We start from the raw sequence: 14,009 nt of genomic DNA on the forward strand, positions 1-14,009 counted from the left end.
CTCAATCCAGCTGGGGAACACTTCTAGCCACCTGGAAAAGGTATCTATAAAAACTAGCAAGTACTTTTATCTCCCCAAACAGGCCTGATCTTGGTGAAGTCAGTTTTCCCAGAGTTTGTGGGGTGTTGTTCTCTCATGTGGGCTCCTTACTGGATAAGAGCTCTCTGTTTTGGATTCACTTGAGCAGAAACCTGGCATCTGGCAAGACATCCCATGTATCTTAAAACACAAAAGCCCAGAATCACACAACCGATTAAATAACCATAGGAACAGGTCCACCCTGAACCATATACTTAAGAGAAGTGGGGACGTTATTTTTTTTTTTTTTTTTCGAGACAGGGTTTCTCTGTGGTTTTGGAGCCTGTCCTGGAACTAGCTCTTGTAGACCAGGCTGGTCTCGAACTCACAGAGATCCGCCTGCCTCTGCCTCCCGAGTGCTGGGATTAAAGGCGTGCGCCACCACTGCCCGGCCGGGACGTTATTATAATAATATGATATTACAATTATTATAATATGATTGTGAGAGGATCTCACGGACTCATGACCTGGGGACTCGGTTGCCGGCTGATGGGCCTTTGGAAAGTGATGGGACGTCAGTGGCCCTAACTTAGTAGATGGACTCACAATGGCACCATCGGGAAGCGCTGGAAAACAGGAGACCTAGCTGGAGGAAGTGTCGATGGGGGCTCTTTCCTTGGTCTCCACTACCTGGCTGCCATCAGGTGTCCATGGCCACACTCTCCTGATGCCCTGATTCTCTGCCTCACCTTAAGACCAAAGCAACAGACCAAGCTGACCTTGCATCAAAGCCCTGAAATGGCAAGCGAAAACAATATTTCTTCCTTGCTCTTGATTTTATGAAGTATTTGCCACATGGCAAAAATCTAACTACACACACACACATGTCCCACGAAAACATCCTGTCCTGGAGTGTCCAGAGCAACACTGGCCAGAAAAGCCAAGTGCACAAACAACTCACAAGTGCATTTAAACATTTTAAAAGATTCATTCTATTAGTGTGTGTGTGTGTGTGTGTGTGTGTGTGTACTCACATGGGTAGAGGAGTCTGCAGAGGCCAGAATAGGGTACTGGATATTCTGGAGCTGGAGTTACAAATGGTTGTGAGTTACCAGATGTGGGTAATAAGAACTGAACTCAGGTCCCCTGGAAAAGCAGCAAGTGCTCTTAACCACTTAGCCATCTCTCCAGCCCCTCACAATCTCACAAGTGCATTTAAGTGGTCAGTAAACCAAAGCTGGCACACCCCAACAATGGAATACTATTCAGCAATAAAAAGAACAAAGTTTCTGACATTTGGATGCTAAACGGAGGAAGTCAGTGATAAAAGGTTGGATACATACTGTTTTATCACCTTAAAGGTAAACACGCTTTACACGAACTGTCCAGAACATAAAGACATCCATAGATGTGTAGTTTCCGAGGGTTGAGTTTGGGGGAAGAGGGAATGACACTAATAGATCCCATCTCACCTGACCCTAAGTACTTTAGCATGTGCCCCGAAGGAAAGGGCATTCTCCTGTTAGCCCACAGCAGTTCCTCCTCTTTAAAGAGTTCTTTTTTTTTTTGTTTTGTTTTGTTTTGTTTTTTGTTTTTCGAGACAGGGTTTCTCTGTGGTTTTGGAGCCTGTCCTGGAACTAGCTCTTGTAGACCAAGCTGGTCTCGAACTCACAGAGATCCGCCTGCCTCTGCCTCCTGAGTGCTGGGATTAAAGACGTGCGCCACCACCGCCCGGCTTAAAGAGTTCTTTATATTGTTGCATAGTTTTAAATCTTTAAAACAGCTTTTAGACTTATTTAGTTTATGTGGATGATGTTTGCCTATGTGCATGTAAATGAACCACATGTATGCCCGGTGCCCACGGGGGCCAGAAGAGGCTTCAGATCCCTCCGGGAACTAGAGTGCAGATGATTGTGAGCTGCTATGTAAGTGCTGAAAACCAAACTTAGGTCCTCTACAGTAGTAAACATTCTTTAGAACCAAGCTGTCCCTCCAGTCCCTACATTTTTACACATTTTAAAAAGATATTCTAGAGTCGGGCAGTGGTGCCACATGCCTTTAATCCTAGCACTTGGGAGGCAGAGGTGGACAGATTTCATAGTTATGAAATGTGATGCCATCCGTAAGTGGTTTCTTCTTGGCATTATGCTGTAGACATCTATTTCACTGTAGTCGAATCTATTTGGCCAAATTCTCATTTGAGGCCTGGTTTGTTTTCAGTGCTGAGCAATATGACTGCTGGGTCATCACACAGATTTCATAAAGGTTTTTATCTTTATCCACAAGGAGGCAGCAAGCAGCCATGCTAAGATTTTTTTAAAAATTAATGGAAGTCCATGCATGTACCCAGCTTTACCCTAACCTTGCAGACGGGTATTAATAGGGCCATTGTTATTGGACATGGTGGCACATGCTTTTAATCTCAGCAACTGAGAGGCAAGGGCAGGCCAATTCTGTGAGTTTTGAGGTCAGCCTGGTCTGCACAGCGAGTTCCTGCCAGCCAGAGCTACACAGTGAGATGATGATGACTCTCTCTCTCTCTCTCTCTCTCTCTCTCTCTCTCTCTCTCTCTCTCTCTTAAATTAACATTAGCTTCTTTACATCAGTAAGAAAACTGGCGGTGGCTAGAGTAAGCACTGTGTGTGGATTCCAGGACAGGATGTAATGCTGTCTTCTGACCCCTTCTCAGTGGCAAGTGCACAGCATTCTACCTACATTTAATGCAGTCCTAGGCACAGGACCAGGGGCTTTACGGAGCATACAGAAATAAATAAGAGGATTCCTGTTCCCCAGCAGTGGTTATCAGGTGTGAGGACAGATTTATCCATAAATAGACAAGTGGTTACACACCAGAATAAACAGAAGGGCCCAAGAAGGCAGGAAATTCATACTGATAGTGATGCGGGGTGTGGCTTTATCGAGAGGTCAGATAACAGAGTGAAGGGCTGGTGAGAGACTGCTGAGTCCCTCCTGCCTCTCCTGAAAACTCCGGTGGACAACAAATATTATACTGTTTTATAGGGAAGAAAGCTGGTAGTCAGTATGGTTAAGAAACTGTCCCAAGGCTAGGGAGTGCGTGGCTAAAATGCTTCCTACTCTTCCAGAGGTCCTGAATTCAATTCCCAGCACCCACATCCCGTGGCTCAGCCTCCTACAACCCCAGCTCTTGGGGATTCAACACCCTTTTTTTGAAGGCACCCACAGATATCACACACACACACACACAAATGCATGAATAAAAATTAAAATATCAAGGGTCTGGAGAGATGGCTCAGAGGTTAGAGCACTGGCTACCCTTCCTGAGGTCCTGAGTTCAACTCCTAGCACCCACATTGTGGCTCACAACCATCTATAACGAGATCTTGATGTGGGATTCCCCTCTGTATGCTGTGAATATGGTTATATTACCATTTGTTATTAATAAACAAGCTACTTTGGCCTATGGAAGGGCAGAATAGAGCTAGGGGATGGGAGAGAAGGCAGAGTCAGGGAGATGCCATGTAGCTGTCAAAGGAGAAAGACGCTGGAAACTTACTGGTAGGCCACAGCCTTGTGGTGATACACAATTAATAGAAATGGGTTAATTTAAGATGTAAGAGCTAGCTAGGAATATGCCTAAGCTATTAGCCAAGCAGTTGTTGTAATTAATATAGTTTCTATGTGATTATTTGGATTTGAGTAGCTGGAAATGAACGAGCAGTCTCCAATTACAAGATCTGGTACCTTCTTTTGTCATATGCAGACATACATGCAGAGAAAGCACTCACTGTATACATTAGAAATAAAACTTAAACCGAGCGACGGTGGCACACACCTTTAATCCTAGCACTCAGGAGGCAGAGGCAGGAGGATCTCAGTGAGTTTGAGCCCAGCCTGGTCTACAAGAGCTAGTTCCAGGACAGGTTCCAAAGCTACAGAGATACCTGGTCTTAAAAAAAAGAAAAGAAAAGAAAAGAAAGAAAAAGAAAGAAAGAAAGAAAGAAGAAAGAAAGAAAGAAAGAAAGAAAGAAGAAAGAAAGAAAGAAAGGGAAATAAAACTTAAAAAAAGAACAAATGAAAAATTAAAATATTAAAAGAAAAAAACTTGCATTGCGAGGCCTATAACCCCAGCTAAGAGGGAAGCTAGAGCAAGAGAATTGAGGCAAAAGGAAGAAAATGATGATATTGTTGGGTGGTGAAGGGCTTGCCTAGCATTCATAAGGCCTGAAGGAACAAAAGGAAGGGAGAGGGAGGAATGGAGGGAGGGAGAGAAGTAGGGGAAGAGGGGGGGAAGCAGGGAGGGAGGGATAGAGGAAGGAAAAAAAGAGACAAAAAAAGAGAGGACTGACTAGGTGCTTGTGACAGAACACTAGAACAATTTTTTTTTCTTGAGATAGAAATTTTTCATGTAAGCCGGGCGGTGGTGGCGCACGCCTTTAATCCCAGCACTCGGGAGGCAGAGGCAGGCGGATCTCTGGGAGTTCGAGGCCAGCCTGGTCTACAAGAGCTAGTTCCGGGACGGGCACCAAAGCTACAGAGAAACCCTGTCTTGAAAAACAAAAAAACAAAAAAAACAAAAAAAAAAAAGAAATTTTTCATGTAGCCCAGGCTGGCTTTGAACTCATTATATAACCAAGGATGACCTTAAACTTCCAATCTTCCTGCCTCCACTTCCCAAGGAGGATTGCAGATGTGTGCTACCTCACTTGGATCATGTGTTGGGCTCCAACTTTGTGCATGCTGAGCAAGCATGGAACTGACTGTCCAGAACTCATATTTTATTATGGATTTCCCAGGCCCATAAAGAGCATGACTGTGGACAGACAGAGCAAGGAGAGACTTCTAAGATGGGAAACGTGGGTAGAAAGCCTGGCAGGCAGGTGTAATGGGCCTGGGAAGGGGGTCTGTGTGCCGAGACAGGAGAGGAATCTGAAGGGACTGAGCACTGCTAGGCCTGGCCCAGGCAGAGCCTGGCAGGAGAAGAGCCAGGTGAAAAGAGGATTCTGCTGTATTTTGTTTGCAGCTAAAGCAAAGGACCTCACGGGTGCTGTAAAAGATTAATCTGGTGCATTGCGTAATGGAACAAGGACACTAGTTAGGGGATGTTAAAATAATCCTAGCCAAAGATGACTTCAAAAGGAATGAAAGCCAAAAGACGTTTCTGAGATAAAATTCCCCAGGGTCGTAATCTCATTAGATGGCGGGGAACACAGAAGAGATGGCCGTGACTAGGGTCTCTTTGCTAGGCAGCCAGAAGGATGCGAGTGAGATCCAGGGGCAGTGAAGGGTCTGTGTGGGGAGAGCTACACAGAGGCAAGAGGGACACAAGCAGCTGGTAGTATAGGCATGGTACCTGAACCACAGAAGAAATGACCCAGGGAGCTGGCCACGTAAAATCTTAAGATTCAGCAGGGGAGCCAGGCAATGGTGCACCCCTTTAATCCCTGCAGAGGAAGGCAGATCTCTGTGAGTTCAAGGCCAGCCTGGTCTACAAAGGGAGTTCCAGGACAGCCAGTATTGTTACACAGAGAAAACCTGTCTCAAAAAACCAAAATAAATGATTAAGATTCAGCAAGGGGGCTGGAGAGTTGGCTCAGTGGTTAAGAGCATTGCCTGCTCTTCCAAAGGTCCTGAGTTCAATTCCCAGCAACCACATGGTGGTTCACAACCATCTGTAAAGAGGTCTGGCGCCCTCTTCTGGCCTTCAGGCATACACACAGACAGAATATTGTATACATAATAAATAAATAAATATAAAAAAAAAGAATAAAAGATTCAGCAAGGATCCAGGCACATACCTGTAATCCTAGCTCTTCAGACACAGACATGCAGATCAAGAATTTAAGATCGCCTCTTCCTGTCCCCTCTCTGGGAGAGGCAGTTTCTGCCCCCTCTCTCTCCTCTTCTCCTCTCTCTTTCTTTCCCCCGCTCCATAACCCATCTAATAAATATTTAACTTAAAAAAAGAAAAAAAGAATTTAAGATCATCCTTGTTGGCTGGTGGTGGCGTACATCTTTAATCCCAGCATTCCGGAGGCAGAGGCAGGTGGATCTCTGTGAGTTCGAGGCCAGCCTGGTCTACAAGAGCTAGTTCCAGGACAGCTAGGACTATTACACAGAGAAACCCTGTCTTGATCTTGTAAAACAACAAAACAAAACAAAAATCATCCTCTCCAACACTATGAGTCCAAGGCTAGCCTGGGCTATAAGAGATGCTGTTTCATTTTGGTGGCATACATCTTTGGTCCCAGCACTCAGTAGGTAGAAGCAGGTAGACTTCCTTGAGTTCAAGGCCAGTCTGGTCTGCTGACTTCCAAGTTAGCCAAGAGCTATATGGTAAGATCCTGCCTCAAAAACAAAACAAAATAAAAGCAAAGCAAAACCACAGTAAAACAAACAAGTAGGTTCAGCAAAGAAAACCAGGCATGGTGGTACAGGCTTGTAATCCCAGCACTTGGGAGGCAGAGGCAGGAGGATGGCAAATTCACAGCCACCCTGTGCTTTATAGATCTCCTTTCAAACAAAAAACAAAACAAAACAAATAAACAAAAACAAAAGAAACCGAAACAAGAAAAATAAAATTATGTGCAGACCCTTGTGCTATTTTGCCAGTGGGTTTCTAGCTTCAAGATACAAAATTGGTGGGCAGGCAAGATGGACAGGTCACCAGGTAAGGAGCCTCCAGCTAAGCCTGAGGACCTGAGTTCAGTATGTGGTACCCACTTGGTAGAAGGTAAGAACTGACATCTGCAAGTGGTTCTCTGCCCTCTACACAGATGTGGCAAATGTGCACACACACGCACTAAAAGGTAGGAGGAAGAAAGAATGTAAGAGACAGAGAGACAGAGGCATATTCCAAGGCTCAAGATGGGCCAGTGTACAGGCATCACCAGAAAGTGTGGGGAGGGGCTGGGAACCACAGCGCTTAGCATTGCTGCAGATACTGGCCCGCAGGACGGGACCTGGGAGAGGCTGGCTTTCAGCACCTTTTAATCATGGCCCAAAGTCCTCTTTCCTTGGGAGGTCACGTCTCACCACTCGTCCTGGAACTGGAGATGCTGTTTGTTCTGCTCTTTTCTGCAGTGGTAAATATCCTGATTTTCCATCCAGTTCTTGTGTTTGGACATGCCCTCCCTTTCCCAGAAACTCACTCCGCTGTGGTTTCCCGCTTCCTCCCATCCCTCCATTCCAGCTCCAGTGAATCTGGCTGCCACTCATCCCTGTATTCGGATCCTAGGTCCCCTTCTTTTCTTTTCCTTTTCTTCTTTGAAATAGGGTTTTACTATGCAGCTCAAGTGATGCTTGCATTTACCTTCACCCTGCCTCTGCCTCCCGAATCTCAGATTACAGGCCTGTGCCACCATGCCCAGCTCCAATCACTTTTTAAATTAAAGTCAATTGATTTTAAAAAGACTTTTTTTTTCCTGTTTCCTGCTTTTTTGGTTTTGTTTTGTTAGCCTGTCTTTCATGATAGTGGTGTCAACCCTGTGCCTTTAAGTTGGTGGGTACCTTGGGAGCACTTTGAGATTTCTCAAAGGATACCTAGGGTAGATCTGGCTAATTCTGACTGCTCAAGCAGAGGTACCAGGTCTGATGTCAGTCACAGTACTCAGGGAACCCTCCAAAGACAGGAGCATGGCAGTACTTGCATAGCAGTCTTCAAGATGCTGGGACAGTGGTTGAATGACCTAAGGTCACACAAAGGGTAAGGATATGCTGGGTGGCAATGCACTTTGTCCCCTAAGTGAGTTTGTTCTGAGTGATTAGCTATGGGGAGGAGTAAGTGATGGGCTGGACCAGGCAGGACTCAGGTGTGTAGGGCAGATGTTCAGCAAATGCTGTGTGTGTATGTTTGTGTGTGCACGCATGCATCTGTATGCCTGTGTGCATGAACACACATTTGTGACAGGAGTTTGAAGTCAGAGACAACCTCAGTGCTATTCTTTAGGTGTTGCTTACCTTTTTCTTTTAAACATTTATGTATTTGGGTTTTTTTTTTTTTTCCGGTGGGGGGTTGCCATGATACTGTGCAGAGATTAGAAGGCCACTTTCAGGAATAAGTTCTCTTCTTTAACTGTGCAAGTCTCAGGGCTCACACTCAGGTCAGCAGATGAGGTCAGCAGGTGCCTTTATCAGCCCATTTTGCTTTTGAGGCACAGTCTGTCACGGGCTGGATGGAACTCTCCAAGTAGATTAGGCATGGTCACTGAGCCCTAGGGATCTGTCTGTCTCTGCCTCCCCAGTGCTGGCATGTGGGCTACACAACCATCTTTTTAAAGATGTATTTATTTTTGTTATTTTGTGTGTATACATGTGCACTATGTAAGGAACCACCAACCACAGAAGAGGGTATTGGAACTTCTGGAACTGGAATTAGAGACAGCTATGAGTTGCCCTGTGTGCACTGGGAACTGAACCTGGGTCCTCTGCAAGAACAGCAAGTATCCTTAACTGCTGAGAACATCTCAAGCCCCCACACAGCCAGCTTTTTAAAACAAACAAACAGCTACCAGCTCTGGGGATTGAACTCAGGTCTTCAGGCTTGCAAGGCAAGCACTTCGCAGACACCTATCTCCCTGCCTGTCCCCACGTGCCTTGTATTATCATCATTTCAGCTGATGTCATCACCGGGCTCTAATGATGGGACCGTTAGACTAAATGAGGAGGTGAGTCAATGGAATAACCCTCAAGCGGCCACCCCTGGCTCTTGAAGCCCTCCAGTCTTCTGAGAGGCCCTGAACCTGCTCCAAAGCCCCTATGGCCCAGGTCTTTGAGCGCCACAAGCTCCTAGCTGCCGGCCTTCCTAATATGGAAATTCTTGAGTGGGAACCTCCTGTTCTCTCAAATTGCTCATACTGGGAGATAAGTAAGTGGTGGAGGGGCCAATTTCCTGCGCTTTAACAAACAGGCTGTTAGGAGCCAGGAACAGTCACGGGGCAGGAACCAGCAGGGGCAGGCCAGGAGGTCATGCTGCTTCTGGAGGTGGAGGCTCCTCATAAACACCCTCCCGCTTCTAGTGAGCCTCCTGGGATGGGACAGCTCTGGACACCGGGCCCTTGCTAGGGCAGAGAACCAAGAACCACACTTTCCCCTTCTTTTCTCGGTGCTTACCTCTCCCGCTCCTCTCTGCTCTCCTGTCCCACTCCCCTAAGCCCAACCCCATCCTCTCTAATGGACAGGGATACTTTTTCACACAGCTGCACCTGGTAACTTTTAGTGGGTGATGGATTTTTCTGAGCTTTTCTTCTTAGGAAAATGGGGGTAGTGATGGAGCTCCCCCGTGTAGGCGAAATGCCTCACCTTGTACTAGCGTGCAGGGGATCATTGGGACATGCTTGTTCTCCTCTTAGCCTCTACCCCAACCCTCTCTCTAAGCAGATATCCTTTCCCGTTCTCTCTGCCTGCTTCAACCCCGCAACCCTGTCCCCATTGCCACTGTCCATGTCAGCTGCTCTTGCTGCCTTGGAAGGGATCAAGGAGCTAGGCTCCAGGACTTGATCATGATGGAGTCAGGCTGGCCCTGGCACTTTCCCACAAGGCATACCCTAGGCCTATTTGTTTTGTTTTTCAAGACACGCTTTCTCTGTGTAGCTTTGGAGCCTGTCCTGGAACTTGCTCCTTAGACCAGGCTGGCCTTGAACTCACAGAGATCCACCTGCCTCTGCCTCCTGAGTGCTGGGATTAAAGGTGTATGCCACCACTGCATGCCTAACTTTTATTTTTGTGTGCCTCTCTGCTTTTAATAAACTGCCTCATAACATTTGGAGGGTAGGGTGGGGTGGAGGAAGGGTGTTGAACTGAAGATCTCTGAGTACCGTACCTGTTGACATCTTCTGGTCTTTGCTCTTCCACTGCCTTAATGCCACGCAAATGGCAGGCAAGTCCCCTCCATTGTCCAAACTAGCCGATAGGAAAAGCAGGCTAGAGGGGCAGGAGCCAGCTCTCCAGGATAGGACCCCATTCTTCTTTCTCTTCTGTGGCTATGATGTCGCAGCTGAGGACTCCATCTTAGAAGTCTGAGACCAATCCTGTAAGCAACCTGTGGCTGTTAAGATAAACCAGAAAAAAAAATTGACCTGGGATGTTCTCTGAGACCTGGCAAAGTGCACATCCACAGGAACAGACTGTGGCCTTTGCCTTTAAAAGTCCCAAGTGCAACCACGGAGACTATGGTCAGTTGCAGCGTAATAAAATTCGACTAGTTAAAACTCGATAGAGTTCAGGTGATCTTTCTCGGTGGTCTCAAACTCTGCAACAAAGACAAAGCACTCTAATCAAAAGCAAATTAAGGGAAGGAGCGGTTTATTTGCCTTATACTTCAGTTTATAATCCGAAACAGAGTGAAATCAGAGCAGGAACTCAGGCAGCAGCAATCAAGGAAGAATGCTGTTTGACCCCGAGGCTCATGCTTGACTAGCCTTCTTATACAGTCCAGGCCCAGCAGCCTAAGGACGGTGCTGCCCACTGTGGGCTGGGCTCTCCTGTATCAATTAAAGATTAAGATGGTCCTCCACAGATGTGGCCACAGGCCAATCTGGCCTGAAAAGCCCTTCAGTTGGGACTCTCTTCTCAGATCAATTGTCTCAGGCTGTGTCAACTTGACAGCAAAAGCTAACACTTCATCTTCATTACCTAGCAGCCTCTCTGTGCCTCAGTTTCCTTAATTGTAAACCAGCACCCAGTGTTTAGGAAGCAGAGGCAGACAGGGCTCTGTGAGTTCCAGACCAGTACAGTCTACACAGTAAGATCTAGGCTAGGTCACAAACAAACCCTGTCCCAAACAAACAAATGCTTCCAAACTCCCCCAAAACCTAGGGCTAGGGAGATGGCTCAGAGGTTAAGAGTACTGGCTACTGGGGCTGGAGAGATGGCTCAGTGGTTAAGAGCATTGCCTGCTCTTCCAAAGGTCCTGAGTTCAATTCCCAGCAACCACATGGTGGCTCACAACCATCTCTAATGAGGTCTGGTGCCCTCTTCTGGCCTGTAGGCATACACACAGAATATTGTATACATAATAAATAAATAAATATTTAAAAAAAAAAAAAAGAGTACTGGCTACTTTCTCAAAGGACCAGCACCCACATGGTATGGCTCACAACTGTCTATTATTCCAGTTCCAGGGGGTCAGATACCCACTGTTGGCCACTCTGCCCAGACATACACGAAGGTAAAACACTCACACACGTTGAAAACAAAAACCTAACAACAACCTTGGGGGGAAAATCTTAAATGTATATTCTTAGCAGATCACTGGTTTCCATTAATCCAAGTTAAGAATGATATCAAACAGCACCTGCAGACTCTAGCAGAGATTCCCTTCCTCTTGGTAGCCTGCCTCCCTGCGGTCCTCTCTAGGGTGTTGGATAAAGCCTTGACTTATGACTTTCTTTGTTCTGTGACTAATGAACTCTAAGCCACTACTAAGGAAGGACATGCTACTTAGGGCAACTTGAATCCTAGCCATAGCTGTTTATACTGGCACAAGAATAAATTCTTGTTCTTTTTTGAGGTGTGAGTTGTTTTGTATCTCTACACGAAAACCGTCATTGGCTTTATTTAGAGACAGGGTCAAACGTAGCTCTGGCTAATGCCTCCAACTTGCTATGTAGCTGAGGATGATCTCGAACTTGTGATCCTCCTGTTTTTGCTAGGATAACAGGCATGCACCACCACACTCTGTTTTTGTCTGCTAGGAATCAAACATGGACTTTGTGCATGTCAGGCAAGCATCCCACCAACTGAGCTACATCCCCAGCCCCACCAACGCACCATGACCAGTCATAACCACGGAATAAGGAGGGACTGGACTCCATGTCCAGAGTCAAATCCGTCCTTATATTCGTTCTCTCTCACCCAACACTTGGACAAAATACCTGACAAACAGCTGTCTTTGTCTCTGTTCTACTGCTGTAAAGAGACACCATGACCAAGGCATCTCTTATGAAAGGAAGCATTTAATTGCAGGCTTGCTTTCTGTTTCAGAGAGCGAGTTCATTATCATCATTGCAGGAAGCATGGTAGCAGGCACGGTGCTGGAAAAGTAGCTGAGAGCTACATCCTGATCCGCAGGCAGAGAGAGAGAGAGAGACAGACAGACAGACAGACAGACGGACAGACAGACAGACTGGGCCTGTCATGGATTTTTGAAACTTCAAAGCCCACTCCCAGTGGCAGACCTCCTTCAACAAGGCTACCCCTCATAATCCTTCCCAACAGTCCATCAACTGGGGATCAAACATTCCAAAACATGAGCCATGGGGCCATTCACCTTCAAACCACCGCAACAGCTCAAGGGAAGGAAGAAGGCACAGCGGGTCAGTCCATGGTCACTGTGCTCTCGTGTACTTGGGCAGAGCATCATGGAGGTGGGACTGGGTTGCAGAGGGCAAGTGCTCACTTTGTGGCTGACCAGGAAGCAGAGAGTGAGACAGGAAGGAGCTGGGGAGAATAGACTCCAAGGCCACATCCAGTTCACCCACTTTCCAGCACCGCGAGCTAGGGACCAAGTGCTCTTTGGGGATACTCCAGATTTGAACCATGGCAGTCCTCATGTATCATCTTGACCACAACACCCCCCCCTTTTTTTTTATGGATTTTCAAGACAGGGTTTCTCTGTAGCTTTTGGTTCCTGTCATGGAACTAGCTCTTATAGACCAGGCTGGCCTCGAACTCACAGAGATCCGCCTGCCTCTGCCTCCCGAGTGCTGGGATTAAAGGCGTGCGCCACCACCGCCCCCCCCCTTTTATAGACAAGGGATGATGTTATGCCCTTGGGTAAACCACTAGACAGGAGAGCCATGATTCTCAGAAGCCGGGGCCAGAGTTCCCATGCCCCACCTTGAGGCTTGAGTCATGCATGTCCGGCATAGGTTTTGTATTTATATAATATATACAAGGGAACTGATCCAGCAGGGAATAGCAATGGGCCATCCTGAACTCCCAGGTGTCTTCCCAACCTTGATTCACAAGCTACCATGAGAAAGACATGACCCTATGGAAAGGAGGTCCCAGGGTCTGGGGATCCTGTCTCTGGGCCATTTGCCCCCACTGTCTAGGCAGGAAGTAGCAACTTATCCAGGAAGCAGACAAGGAGGGCCAAAATCTCAGTGGTGAAGCTGTTGGCCCATGATTCTGACATGCCCAGACAGGCCTTGATTTGTTTGTTTTGTTTTGATACAAGGGCTATCCTGGAACTAAGTACTTGGCCTAGACTGGCCTTGAGACTGGTGATCTTCTTACCTCAGCCTCTAGAGTGCTGGGATTATAGGTACGTGCAATGCACCGTGCACAGCAGAGGACCTTGATTTGGACAGAGGAACATGGAAAAACAGAAAGATGGTGGGAGGCACAGGGAAGGAGGCACCAAAAATAAATGATAGAAGGTCATTGTTTTAGATGAGGTTCCTGCCCTGAACCACAACAGAATGACATCTCAAGCTGAAAAGAACTAAGAAGCCAAAATACAGGGGCTGGAGAGGAGGTTAAGAGCACTGGCTGCTCTCACACAAGACCAGGGTTCAGTTCCCAGCACCCACCTGGCAGCTCACATCCATCTGTCACTTCAGTTCCATGGGATCCGATACCCTCTTCCGGCCTCCATGTTCACACACAGTCCACCGACACATGCATGTAGGTCAAACACTCATACACATAAAATAGTGTAAATTTTAAAAATATTTCTTAGCTGGGTGATGGTGGCATGTGCCTTTAATCCCAGTACTTGGGAGCCAGAGGCAGGTGGACCTCTGTGTGAGACCAGCTTGGTCTCCAGAGTGAGTTCTAGGCAGCCAGGGCTACACAGAGAAACCCTGTCTTGAAAACCAAGACAAAACAATTGCTTTAGCCACATGGTGAGACCCTGTCTCAAGAGAGAGGAGAGAGAAAGAGAGAGAGAGAGAGAGAGAGAGAGAGAGAGAGAGGGAGGGAGGGAGGGAGGGAGGGAGGGAGGGAGGGAGAGAAAGAGAGAGAGAGAGAGATGAAAGATAGATAGATTGATAGACAGAACGAAATCT

This window comes from Chionomys nivalis, chromosome 7, assembly GCF_950005125.1.
Source record: "Chionomys nivalis chromosome 7, mChiNiv1.1, whole genome shotgun sequence".
In the NCBI taxonomy this organism is placed as follows: domain Eukaryota; kingdom Metazoa; phylum Chordata; class Mammalia; order Rodentia; family Cricetidae; genus Chionomys; species Chionomys nivalis.